The 13,641-nt window shown below is 35.3% G+C and overlaps 1 protein-coding gene across 4 annotated transcripts in view; it reads right to left on the minus strand.

The window, feature by feature from the left end:
* RIMS2 (regulating synaptic membrane exocytosis 2) overlaps nucleotides 1–13,641 on the minus strand; it is a 629,796-nt gene that overhangs the window by 337,724 nt on the left and 278,431 nt on the right. The window lies entirely within an intron of this gene.

The raw sequence follows: 13,641 nt of genomic DNA on the forward strand, positions 1-13,641 counted from the left end.
ATAATCCACTCTGCAGCCCTCATTGCATACTCCTACGATAAAAATAATGCCCTAAAATATAATACTTTTAGACTATTCTCTCCCCCATAGACTTCAATTTCCTATTGTAGTATCAAAAGTTTATCATTCCAAGTGACTTTCCTATTCAATGATTGTTTATTTTGTGCTGAAGTACTATTTTTCAAACTGGTCTCCACCACCGTTAATACTATTGTATTAAGGAGAGAGGATTGGGTGGGATAGAAGCCCCTCCCCCTACTAGTAACTTATATAAACTCATGGGACCGCAATGTGAGCTGTCTTTTTGCGATGCCCACTTTTCAGCTACACTGCAACTGGCAGTCGACAAAGCTCACCAATCTCTGCAACACCAGCCTGCATACTATAGTCGCATGACTAGACATGCCCGTGAAGAGTCTTAGTCGCTGGGTCAAACCCAAGGGGCATAGAAGAGTGAGGGAACTGAACAAAGGAGGAACTGCTGTGTCAGAAATCATGGACTTACACAGCAAATCAAGCATCTGGGACACTGGTGACTCTGCATTTCTTGTAACTAGCAGAACAAATTACAAATACACCTACAAACTACTGCCTACAAATCAAACTTGTACTTTATCCTTCTTTTCTGGGTCTCACAAAATGCAATGTTAATCTTAACAGTTTTTCTCAAAGCACATATAAATTTTCATTCTGCTTCTTAAAAAAACTTACATTAAATCCTGAACAATTTTCCTTGTTATCATATTCTTCATATTTATTAAAACTTCATTTACCAGTCAAATGGCAGTCAGTCTTAACAACCAGTTTTTGGAGATAGGTGGAGACAGATGGAGATGGGTTCTATTTTGCAGCATTTACCTTTTTCCATGGAAGCAAAATGGATTAAAAGGCTTAGAGAAGAAAGCCGGAAAATCTTTCAGTCAGCGGATGCTAAGAGAGAACTCAAAGCCCTTTCCATTTGCTAAGGTTCTAAGAAATGCACTACTGAGAAAGACAGCAGTATCACTGAGAATATCAGTGGTGACTCGAGGAGAGGGCTGACAGAAGCAGATGCTGTTACATATCCAGGATCCCAAATAGCAATGGGATTAAAAAAGAGCTTGAAATAGAAACCAGGTGAAAGCTATTAGCAATCAGCAGCATGGAGCATGCTGGATGCTAAAATCAGCGTGTAGCCATAGGAAGTACTATGGACAAGTTCATAGCATCCCTAAGGGCAGGACAGATGAGGTGTTCATGAGGATATACTCAGCTTATACAATCAAAGTAAACAAAAGACACATGATTAAGGGGGCTGAGGAAAAACAAAAAGACAAGATTTCGTCTTCAGTTTCTGGACCTATTCCACATTTCAAAGTGCAAAACTGCCAAGGGTTGCCAATACCATAGCAAGTGACTACAGCTATTTCCATAGGTAACAATATACACAGAACGGGGATATCTACACATATAAATGGCTCCTCAACAGATTACAGGTCAGGTAACAATAGTCTTTAGTCCTAGGCTAGATGTGGTACACAGGGGGCTTACTTGATTCCATCCAATCATCAATTTGGTCATCCATTTGCTCCTTCAGTGAAAACAGCTGGTATTTAGAAGAACCCCTGAATTTGCTCCTTGGCCTTTATCAATGAATGAGAATTTGTAATTAAATGGTATAGTTGGTTTAAGTATAAATCCTTCAGATAGTAGATGACACATTCTACAAACTTTCAGAAACCCCTAACATCAGAGAGATTTTTAGTGGCTCAAAGTGTCAAAGTGTGCCAGATTATATCCCAGGGTAAAAGACAAATTATTACATGTTGTAACTACCAACAGGTAAAAGTAAACACAACACCTGGTAGGCCTCTTTGGATTCTAAGATACCATATTCCAAACTTGGGAATATTGCTTTAACTTCTTTAGTAAGGATTATAAAAGGCTGCCATCTTTGAATGGTATTCTAAGCAAGAAGTTATAGATCAAATTTGACTGTAGAGTAAGACTTGCCACTGGGTCTATAGGATACAATAAACCTTACGATATTAGAACTCTCTCAGACAGAAACACCTGCACCAAAAAGACAATCACAATGTTCTGGGTGTCTAAGGTTTATAATTCAGATGTCTTCTCAGTTCAATGAGCAACTGTTTATTTTGTGCTGGAGTAATTATTGTATTGAGGAAAGAAGCTTATATAAATCCATGGGTCCTCAGCTTCAAGCACCTTTTTCTTTTGGAGAAGATCACTCACCTGGGACATAGCTTTCAGCTGCTCACCATTCCCTATGCCACCAGCCTGCATTACCCACAGCCACCAACCAGCTGTCCTGGCCCATTGCTCACCATTTTCTCCAAAACCAGCCTGCTACCTATGGTCAGTCACGTGAGTCATTCACCTAAAGGTCTGAGTCTTTGGGAGACCTTCTATCAGTTAATTGAACAAAAGGAACATAAAGTTCTAGGAAACCATGAAAGGGAGGAGCTATTATTGTCAGGAATCATGGACATATACAGCAGGTCAAGCATTTGGAACTACGTTGACCTGAGATTTCTTATATATTGTCTGCTATTAATCTTAGCAGGACAAATTAGGAAAACTCAATGAACAAGCCCTGGTTTCTGAATCAAAGTTGCAATCTTAAATGGATTATTATATACCTATCTGGAAAACTGTTCTGGTATATTATTCCTAGACTTGGTAGAGACAAGAGAACTGGTGACAAGTTCTCAAGTGATTAAAAATTAGGAGTATTCATCATAAACTGAGTTCAGGTTCAACAAGTGAAAAGGTTAGGGAAGTCAAACCGCAGGGTATCACTGGATGAAAGTTGTGCATGCAAGTTCAAGTATGAGTAGTGCCAGAGAGCATGAGTCATGAGTAAGCTTCATGCACAGGTAGCTCACAAATCATCATCACTATTTTTATACCAGCATCTCTCCCTCTGCTCACACAGTGTGGCTACTCAACAGTTCCTTTACGCAGGCCTTGTTCACAGAGGGGTCAGCTCAGTATGTGTATGTATAGAAGCCAAGATGAACAGCTGCTTAACCACAGTATGATTCAGGGGGCATACCCTGAAAGACAGTAGTAAGGAACATCATTGCAATAGGAAAAGTTTTAGATAGTGTACTTCATCATCCACATACATTGTTGTTGTTGTTGATTGTCTTCGTGTCGTAGAGTCCTTATGAACAAAAGGCCTGAAGCCCCTCTACAACACTGACATATATCAAAGTTCATAGAGTTTCCAGAGGCAATTTGTTTAGGAAGTGGATGTCTCTCCTACTTCCAGACATGTAGGGGAAGGAAATGTCATTTGGTAAGAATATCTATGGACAAATAAGAAAGTATAAATAGCTTGGTTCAATGTTCAGTGGCTGAGAAGGAAGAGAAAATTGAAAGATTGGCAAAAAGGATGACTGAGGAAGAGCCATATAAATGAATTGGTGAGAATGGAGGGTGCAGGGGAAGAACTCTGTAATAAGTTAAATATCTTTTGGTAACTGAACTCTAAAGATGATCCTTCAAGGAGCTACATCTCCCATCATCTATGTCTTTTTGTAGAACCAGTCTTTTTATGTAATTTGTTTAAAACAATCTATGTGTTAATTTATGTACGAAAGTGCCATAAACTCTCCTCTGTGATGTTAATGCTGTTAGAATGCAAGGCCTCTCAGAACTCTATCTCAGGCTATCAGATAATAAATCCTACTAACTAGAAAATGTTTTGTTGGAGAAACTAAACGTAGGCACAAGGGTTGACAATTGCAATTGGGCAGTTTTCCATTCATCCTTGCCAATACGCCAGAAATGCAAGAGGCTCAGCTCATTCATCCCACCAGGTAAATTTGGCCAGTTAGCCCCAATCAGTATTATATGAAGAAGGAAAACTACTCAACTGAACTCTGCCAAAATTCTGGACTCCTGAAGTTAAAGTAATGTATGTAGGAACTGCAAGCTATTGTGGCATTCAGTCTCAGCAAATTCTCTCCATAAAAGCAAACAAACAAGCATAAACTTTGACAATAGTGTCAAAATAAACTTGTAATGCTCAGGAATTTGAGCAAACACTAAGTTGAGAAGTATTTTGCTGATGATGTGTGTGCTATGCACATAAAGTTTTCCCAAAAACTTCTTGAGCTACAGTTCATAAATAACACAAATTCATTATCTTCTTACCTGTGGTGGCTCCCAAAAGCCCAATGTCTATAAGTAAGATCAATAGTTTCAAGAAGTACAGAATAGGCTTTGAAAGCCAGAACTTTTGCTACCAGAGAGGCAAATTTGACTTGGGATAGTGGTGAAAATTCATGGCTTTGTCCGTTAAAGAGGTAAATTCATTGGGCCATAAATAAAGAAAACTTGTAGTTTTCCTTACCTAAGAAAACAGACTTAGGTACATGGTAAGAAATTAAACAGGGAAACCCTGGAAATGAGCGGCCTGCAAAAAAGATAGATAAATTCTTCAAAACTTTCAAGGTAACCAAAATTTTGACACAGGAACAACACCATGTGCAGGAAGACTCAAGACAGCCAGTAGAAAGTAAAACTCAAGGGTAACATGACAACCATCTGAACTCCAAATGTGTCCCCATAACCTTAAACAGATTGACTCTTGGAGGATGGAAATTTTACAGGCTCGAGAGATTTGAACTCATTCTCTGCCCAAATCTTTCACTGATGATGAAGCTAAGCAAACATCGGAATCCCCTTTAGGAAGCTGGCTTAAATATATGTATGTATATATAATTTTGTTTTAAATGAGGAGGCAGAGATATCAGTGGACACATACCACAGCGGGGACAGATTCCACACTTTAAGTCCAGGAAAGTTACTAAAAAAGAAAAAAGAAAGAAAGAAAAGACAAAACAATCCTCAGGAGAAGAAATAAGAATCCAGAGGTATTATAACACATTCTCTAAAATAACTAGCTGTCCAAAAATTACGTGGCATGCAAAGAAACAGAAAAATTGGCCCATAACTAGGACAAAAGCAGTCAAAGAAACTGATTCAGTGTGTTTAGATGTTGGATTTGGCAGACAAATATTTCCAAGCAGCTACTCTAAATGCATTTAAAAATATACATAAAGTAAGAGAAAGCATGATGATGATGACAACCCAATAAGTAGAAACTCTCAATAAAGAGATAGTAATTACAAAAATGGGATGAAAATTCTAGAATTTAAAATACAATAATTGACATAGTCACTTTAAACGGTTTAACAACAGATCTGAAGTAGTGGATCAAGGAATCAGTCACTTTTAACACAGATCATAGAAAGGTCTCACTTTAAAAAGAGTAGAGAAAATATTGATGAAAAGTGAAAAGAACCTCAGAGAACTGTGAAAATATTGATGAAAAGTGAAAAGAACCTCAGAGAACTGTGAGAAAATAAGAAATATATGAACTTACATGCAGTGGAACTCCTAGAAGGAGAAAGGGGCAGGAAAAAATGCTGGAAAAAACAAAAGTTGAAAACTTCTCAAATGTAAGGAAGGAAAATAACCAAACAGCTCGAGGATTCCTAAGTAGAATATACACAAGAGACCCATATCTTAAGTACCATAAAAGGTGGGAATCCCAAGACAGACAAAAATATTGAAAACTGCAAGAAACAACACATCATGTAAAGAGAAAAACAATTAACAGCTGACTTCTCAACAGAGAACTGGCAGCCAGAGGAAACAGAAAGGGTTATTCAAAGGTCTAAAGGAGGAAGGAGAAAGCTTGCCAATCAAGAATTTTATGCCAGAAAAATTATACTTCAAAAATGAACATGAAATTTTGAAAATTTCCCACATAAGGGGGGGACACCTTCTGACATGTATCTTTTATGCCACAGGATTCCAAGTACTTCTTAAATTTGCAGATTAAAATTATTAGAAGGATTATTAGGTGTGTTTTGTTTACTAATTATAACACTATTTCTAAGGGAAAATGCATCTAAATGTCTAAAATTAGAAACACATATCTCTGGAGAGTTGCCCGTATTCAACCTCAAGTTAAAAAAAAAAGAAATGAGACTCAAATTCTAAGATTAATAAAGCTCTAGGGAAACTAAATCATGAAGAGAAGTAGTCACATGAGGAACAAGGGTTTTTAAGGAATTTAAAAATTCCAAACATTTACAGAATAGTATGTGTGGAAATAAAGTCGCTCATCCATACATCAGTAATACTAAAATTTCAAATGTTATCATCTGGTTCTTTCAGCATTATTCATATATACACAAGCACACATGATTTATGAATATGTATACTCTGAGGATAATCATATTTAAAATTCACTGAATTTGAAAAGACTACAAAGTATTACATTCTTCTCTATTTTATAAAAGTTTTACCCAGCATTTTAACATCTTTCTTCTTTGTTAGTTTCTTTTTTACTTGATGTCTTTCATCCTAAAGTCTGACTTTTATTAGAGATAACATTTGGGCCATTCTTTAAGTCAACAATCTCCATAACTCTTGCTAGTCCATTCAATTAATCTAGTCAAATGCCTCAATATTGCGATAGAGTAGGTATCATAACAAGCTTAAATTACCACAAAATATATTTTTTTTTTCTTACATTGCATCAGGTGCTTTGTATCATAGGAGTTCAGGATACTTTAATGTATTAGGTTTACTTTATCTTCTCCTAATAGATTTCTTAATTAAGACGTATGCTGAAGGAAGAGGCACACAATCATTTCCATAAACCCCTATTTCTTCACCTAGCCATATACTTTTCCTATGACATGCCCCGTCATAAGCATAAGCTAGGGAACATAAATTAGCAAGGCAAAAGTGTGATCTGTGGATTTCTAGGCCCAGAAACATAAAATAGATTAAAGAAGATAAGAATTGCAATTTTACAAAAGCCATTAGTTTCATAATTTGCCCAAGTATCTGCATGAGTCTAAAATCAGAGGCACTGGGTATCTACGTATAAGTAGAGCAGCCTAAACATACAACTTTAGCTCCATTTAAAAGTCCTGACAGGAATCTGGAATCAATGTTGGACTTTTAAATCTGCTTCTCCAAATGGTATTCACTAGCTTTGGTGTTGACTTAGGTCATATGCCCTAACTGAAAAATGTTATTTTTCACTAAGGGCTGGTAGGTACAATATATGATGATCTATTGTCTAACGAGCTTTTTCATTATAGTCAAATAGGTACAAAATTTAACAATTTGTACCCTAGAAGCTTGGTTCACACCATTATCAACAGATATTTACAATGGACCTCCAGAAAAAAGAAATAACTGGGGAACCATTTAATAATGGTACTGTTGTTATATACCATCAAGTCAGAACCAATGCATCATTGAGCCTCCAATGGGTTTTCAGAGGCAATCAAGAGCACAGGAGGAGACTGCTCATCTTACACCTGCAGAGAAACTGGTAGATTCAAACCACATGCCTCTGGGTAGACAGTGCACCACTTTATCTCTAGGCCACCAGAGATTACCAGAAAAACCTATCCTGTCACCATCCTAGGACCAGCCTGAAATAAACTAAATGACACAAACCTTCCACAAACTATGTAATCCCATTTATGTCATTTATCTATACCTGCCAAATTCTCAATTCTAATATTCCACCTTTAACCCTATTTCAGTCAATAATAAAATTCTTTGTGATTTAACAAAAAAATTAAATATCTTTTTTTATGTTTATGTAAATGAGAGTTTACAGAAGTGCCCGGTTTCCATTCATTCATTTATTGATACACTGTCATCTCTGCCCTTTCCTTTCCTTTCCCCTTGCTCAATTCACTTTGTAGGGCACTTCTTGTTAACTGTCATACATGTAATGCCTGATTATATATTCCTTTCAGACTGTCCTTTCCTTCATTCATCCCAATGCAGCATCAATAAGCTTTATAAGCTGTAGTTCCTGCTGTAAGAGTGGAGTGGAGATTTTTCACACCATGACAGCGAACAGTCATCTAGTTCAGCTTGTCTCTGTCCTTCAGTAAACTTCTTTCGCGTTTATTTAAGGAGACTCTGTAGTGGTGTTCTACAACTATCAAACCTAACACAAAACTGCCAACTTCCAAACACATTTTGACATCTTCTTCCAGATGAACTATTATTACTGGGAAGTAAAGAAAAATGACATTTACAATCTCACAGAACAGGCAATTTAATTCTAGACTATTCGGATTTTACATGAAAGTGCTCCAAAACAATGACTCGACAGCACTTAACAACAACAACTGGATTCTAGATTGACAATAAATAGGTAATGTTAATTAATGAAGTAATTTTGAAAAGTGGAGTGTAATTAATATCACTGACATGTGTACTTGAAATGGTTAAGATAATTTTTCTTATATAGATTTTATCATAATAAAATCTCTTTAAAAAATGAAGATGATGGAAATTAAATTCCAAAGATAATAAATAAATGCCCATCAGGGAGGAAATTAGAATAATTAAGCAGTTTTAAAAACTTTAATGACTTGATGACTACAGGGGTTAGAAACTGCACAGCAATTCTGAAGGCACGAGGTGTGATTCTACCAGCTTCTACGTGGGAGAAGGATGGGCAATCTCTTCCCACGTGATTAACAGCCTTTGAAATCCTGGTCGAGGGTCAGGTATGAGTTGGCTCTGGTCTGAGAGTACTCAACAACAACAACAATGACTCTTTATTAAGGTTTATAAAATATTAGGAGTTGATCTCAATTCTAAAATGAAGAATGAGTACTGCAAATGAGACGTCAATAAAAAATTTCCATAAAAGACCAGATAAATATTTTCATCTTTGTCTGCAAATGGCGACACCATCTATATAATACACAGGTATTTCTATAACAAGAGTAAAGACTAACATTCAAAATTTTATTTTTTTTAATTCAAAATACCAAAGTAATAGTAATTTGGTATCATTTTGGGAATAACATGTCAGTTAATTAAGTTCAAAAACTGTGTCCCATTATCAAAATTTATTCCAACTGTCATTTGCTCGTATTGATTTGTAATTAGATGTATTTATTTTATTGACTGTCCTCATAGAAATGTATTACAAACACAAGTATCCATTCAAGATTATATAATTCTAATTGAGCATACTTATCACTCATATTTGTAGACTTAAAAATTCTCTATTTTTTAGCATCTTATTACATTGCAAACTAATCCCTTCTATTTGAAAGTTGGGTTGAAGCTCAACTGCAACATTAAATATATTTTGAAATATTATTGTTTTCTTGGCATTTAGATTGAGGTCTGATAAACACGGAGGGATTTCAGCAAGTGTTTTTTATGCAAACTTGTACAAAAATCAAGCTCTTGGATTTTTTTATAAGATTGCTATTATTTGTTATTCAAATAACATGAGTTGTCAAAATTAGTTTAGTTCTTTAATGTAAAATTATAAAGTAAAAGTAGATTTCCATAAAAAATATCATCAGCCCTGAAAAAAAACCCCAACTGATTCCAGTAGCCATTTGTTGTTTAAAAACAGTAGTTGAAGGCAATTCGTATCATTCAGAAAAATTTCTGTATAAATCTTGAAATTTAAGAAATCCAAAACATGTTTATTACTTTTAATGAATCAAACTGCTTTATGATAAGGAAAGATGGGATATTCAACTTATTGTTTTTAAATACAGTGGTTCATAGCAACCCTATGTACAATAGCCCTGAAACCTGCTCGATTATCTTGTATCTACTTTACTGTCTCTGACACACTACCCTAGTCACTGAATCAATCCATCTCATCAAGGGTCTTCCTCTCTTTCTCTGTCACTCCACCCTTCCAAACATGATGTCCCTCTCCAAGGACTGGTCCCTCCTCACAACATGCCCAAAGTGTGTCAGACGAAGCCTCGGAATCCTTGCCTACGTGGAGCAGCCTGGTTTCACCCTCTCTAGGCTGAACCTGTATGTTTTTCTGGCAGTCCATGGTACATTCAACACTTGTCTCCAGCACCACAGCTCAAAGGCATCAATTCTCTTCATCCAAAAATTCTTAGCACTGACAATGGTTAAGTCCTTTAAGAGCAAATGAAGTTCACAATGACAATAGTTACTCAACGACAAAAGATATATTCAAGTATTTTCCTGTTGGGTATAAGTTTATGAATAATGCAATAATAACCATAAATTTTTGACATCTTCTGTTTTCATAAATTTTGAGTATTTGCCCAACTAAGGCTTTTTTTGCTCCACACACTGTTTAACACATTTGGGGAGATTCCATTTTTATTTACACGGAATGAGTGTTTTCTCATCTTCTTCAAAATCAGTCTTACTTGCTCCACACAACTACTCAGACAGACTTACTTCCATGCAGTTTAAACTCAGCACTGAATAAACACAACTGGAAAATACTGATTACATCTGCCAACTCATCAAGAACCAAAAAACACACACTTAAAATAATTTGCCATTTTTTCCTCTTAACTGACCAATAGCTTCAAGTCTGCAAATACCTGATCTTGCCAAAAGATTAATAATCTTAAATAACTTTCTTTTCTCTGGACATATTTAATTCAGTTGAGGCAGTTAAACATAATTTAATTAACCAGTCATTTGCAAACAGCTTTCTTTTGTTGGTGAACAAAGGAACTACTTGGAAATTGACCTTGGTTGGTTATAGTTTGATTTTCTTTTTTTGGTAAGAAATTGTACTTTATGGAATATTCTGTTTTAAACTTTCACATTTTTCTGACTTCTGCCTTCCTGTGATTGGTAATATTGTAGTGGGTGAATAATCTGGTGATGTCCCCCTATAAGAAAGAAATATGTTTTCCATCTAACTCCATAACAAAAACAGCTCATATAACATTGTTTGATGTGTGACATTTAAAGTATATTTTCTGTTCTTCTCTTATTACATCATACTTATGTATAAATAAAAAGTGAAATGCTGTAATATGGCAATGGATACAGTATTCAAAACAATGTTATATTACAAATACATCACTGTGATTTCAGTCAGCTGAACAATGGGGCAAATTGATGAGAGTACATGTGGTCTGTGACAACTACTCACCTCTCTATAGTACAGAAGAAATCCTAGAAAATGAATAACTAAGGCTATATTTAAATAAAACTTTATTAATAAAGAGTAAAATTTTATAGAGGTTTTGTTGGTTTTGTTAAGTGCCATCTAGTCAAATACGACTCACATGGACCCTATGGACAAAAGAACTAAACCATGTCCTATCCTGTGCCATCTTCACACTTTCTGACACATTACAGGTTTTACATGGCTTCAAACAGTATTCTTATAAACAAGTTTATTTCTTTCTATTAAGAAAATAAAATCACTCTTAGCTTGCAGAAGAGTCATGCACATATGGGAAACAGACTGGATTCAGCTCAAATGTTACTTTGCCAGTCTTTTCTCTGTGTATTAGCAATCTGACCATTCTTGCAAATCATTTTGGAGTTTAAATTAGACAACATAAATGTAAGCAAAGTAAGATGTTAAATTTGTGTAAATTTAATTTGTAAAGCTTCTAGTCAAAAGTGTTCTATGAAATGGACACTTTTACACCTGCAGTTAAAGTTTATATGCTAAATGCAAACCAAAGATAAAGAGTCCAATTCAGATTTTGCAAAGTCAACTCTAGAAATGCTACTCTGCGTAAAGTTTCCTGCACAGTTTACAAGAACTAGCATGTATTCCTCTTGTCATTTTCTTGGATGAATCAGCTATCATAAACACATCAAAATGCAGGGCTCCACTTCTTCTTCTGGCTCCTCAAAACTGAAATGCTAGGTTGATCAAAATCTTTCCTATCTTATGTTTCACATTTGACTACTATAGATTATTGACATATAATGAATTTTATTTGAAATAAAGAAGGTAGAAATAGATGACTCAATCTAATGTATACTTTTTAATGTTAAATTGATTTAAACTCAAATTGCCTGACACTCAAATACTTTTTGAACCCAAATGTGTGTGTGTTTAACAGTGTAATTTTTTTTCACACAGCCATAAGTTTTCTATAATCTCAGTAATTTCATAATTTTAAAGCTAAATGCTATTAAGTTTTAACCTAATAAATATAGACTTTAACCTAATAAATATAGACTTTAAACAAAGGGTCAATATATAATCATAGTCCAAACAAGTCTATGATTTAATTTTGCTTTAAACTTTTTCACTCAAATATCTAAGCACTGTTCCAAATGGAAATCTCTAGAGTATTTCTCTTGCTACCTATTTGTGAGCTAAATTTTTCATTAAAAGCAATGCTTTCTCTGTAGGCAAATGTTCAGCATGGTATTTAATCCATAATTAATAAGGAAATATTTTTGCCAACGGAAGGAATTACCAATCTTAAACCTTTTTAAATGTTTCAATTTATTAGGAAACAAAATATTCTCCTTTATTTCTATATGCAAATCTGTCTTCTGGCTATGCAGTTTACAAATTAAATTAGACCTAGTTTAGCTCCTTAATTTGCTTTTGTTTATGTTATGTAATTTAAAGTTCTAAATTAGCTTCATAATACGTAGTCTAAACTTGACTTCACTTTAAAAGAAAAAGCATCCTACATTTAGATGACATAATTAAATAATTTAACCATGTTACCTAATGTAGCAGCATAGTAATTAATTATATTTATGTAAATTCTACATAGTTAAAGTGGCATAGTGATTAAAACTTTCAATTGCTAATCAAAAGATCGGAAGTTCAAACTCCCCAACTATACCATGGGAGAAAGATGTAGTAATTTGCTCCCATAAAGAATTACATCCTCCCAGTCCCTGCGTATGAAGTTCTACTCCATCCTTTACTGTTACGTGTGTACCACTGAATTGGAAACAATCCATAGTCTACCACCCACCAGGTCTTCAGAGGCAATAAATCAAGCAGGAGGAGACCGTCCATCTTTCTCCTGCAGAGCAGCTGGTGAATTCAAACTATGTACTTTTTGATTGGCAGTTGCAATTCCTTATTATAAACTGAAATTCATTTGATAACAATGGGTTTGAGAAAATAATGCATTAGTACTTTATATTCTTTAAAAGAGATGATCAAAGGTTCATGTTAGAATTAGAATAATCTACCATAAAAGTAGTTCACCAACAGTGAAGCCAATAAAGTAGCTTATTCTTTTTTTAATTTTATTCTTTTTTGTGTATGTGCCACGTCACCTTCCCTTGGAGACAGCACATCTAAACTTAAGAGACACTGGTCAAAATAAAAATGTCAGCAGTCAACGTTTTTGGAATCACAGAAGCCAAGAAAGCTTAAGATACAAACTGTCAGATCATGGGTTGAAAATGGAAGATATTTTCTGAAGGGACTCGGTAGATGAGAAGGGTTATCCTGGTGGAGGGTGGAGCTGGGAAGTAAGTGGGTAATGGCACTGGGCTAATGGTGGGGTCAATAGTTTAACTAATGCTTACCCCCACAATAAGGGATTTATCTTTAACTGCTCCACAAATTGCTGTCTGTCAGATACTCCTCTAAATCTAAACATTAAGATTAAGACAGCCTAGAAAGAAGGATTGGCCACCCACTTCTGAAATAGCAGGCCTCTGAAAACCCTATGCACAACAGAACACACGCAGATTAACAAAAAGGGCAACCTAGGTAGAACCATCAATTATGGAAACACAGGGGAGGAGGAACAGCTGTAAGCAGACCCTAGTGATTGGTACATGGAATGTGAGAGCCATGAATGAAGGAAAATTAGA

This window comes from Elephantulus edwardii, unplaced genomic scaffold, assembly GCF_000299155.1.
Source record: "Elephantulus edwardii isolate Elephantulus edwardi_28Jun2011 unplaced genomic scaffold, EleEdw1.0 scaffold00202, whole genome shotgun sequence".
Lineage (NCBI taxonomy): Eukaryota > Metazoa > Chordata > Mammalia > Macroscelidea > Macroscelididae > Elephantulus > Elephantulus edwardii.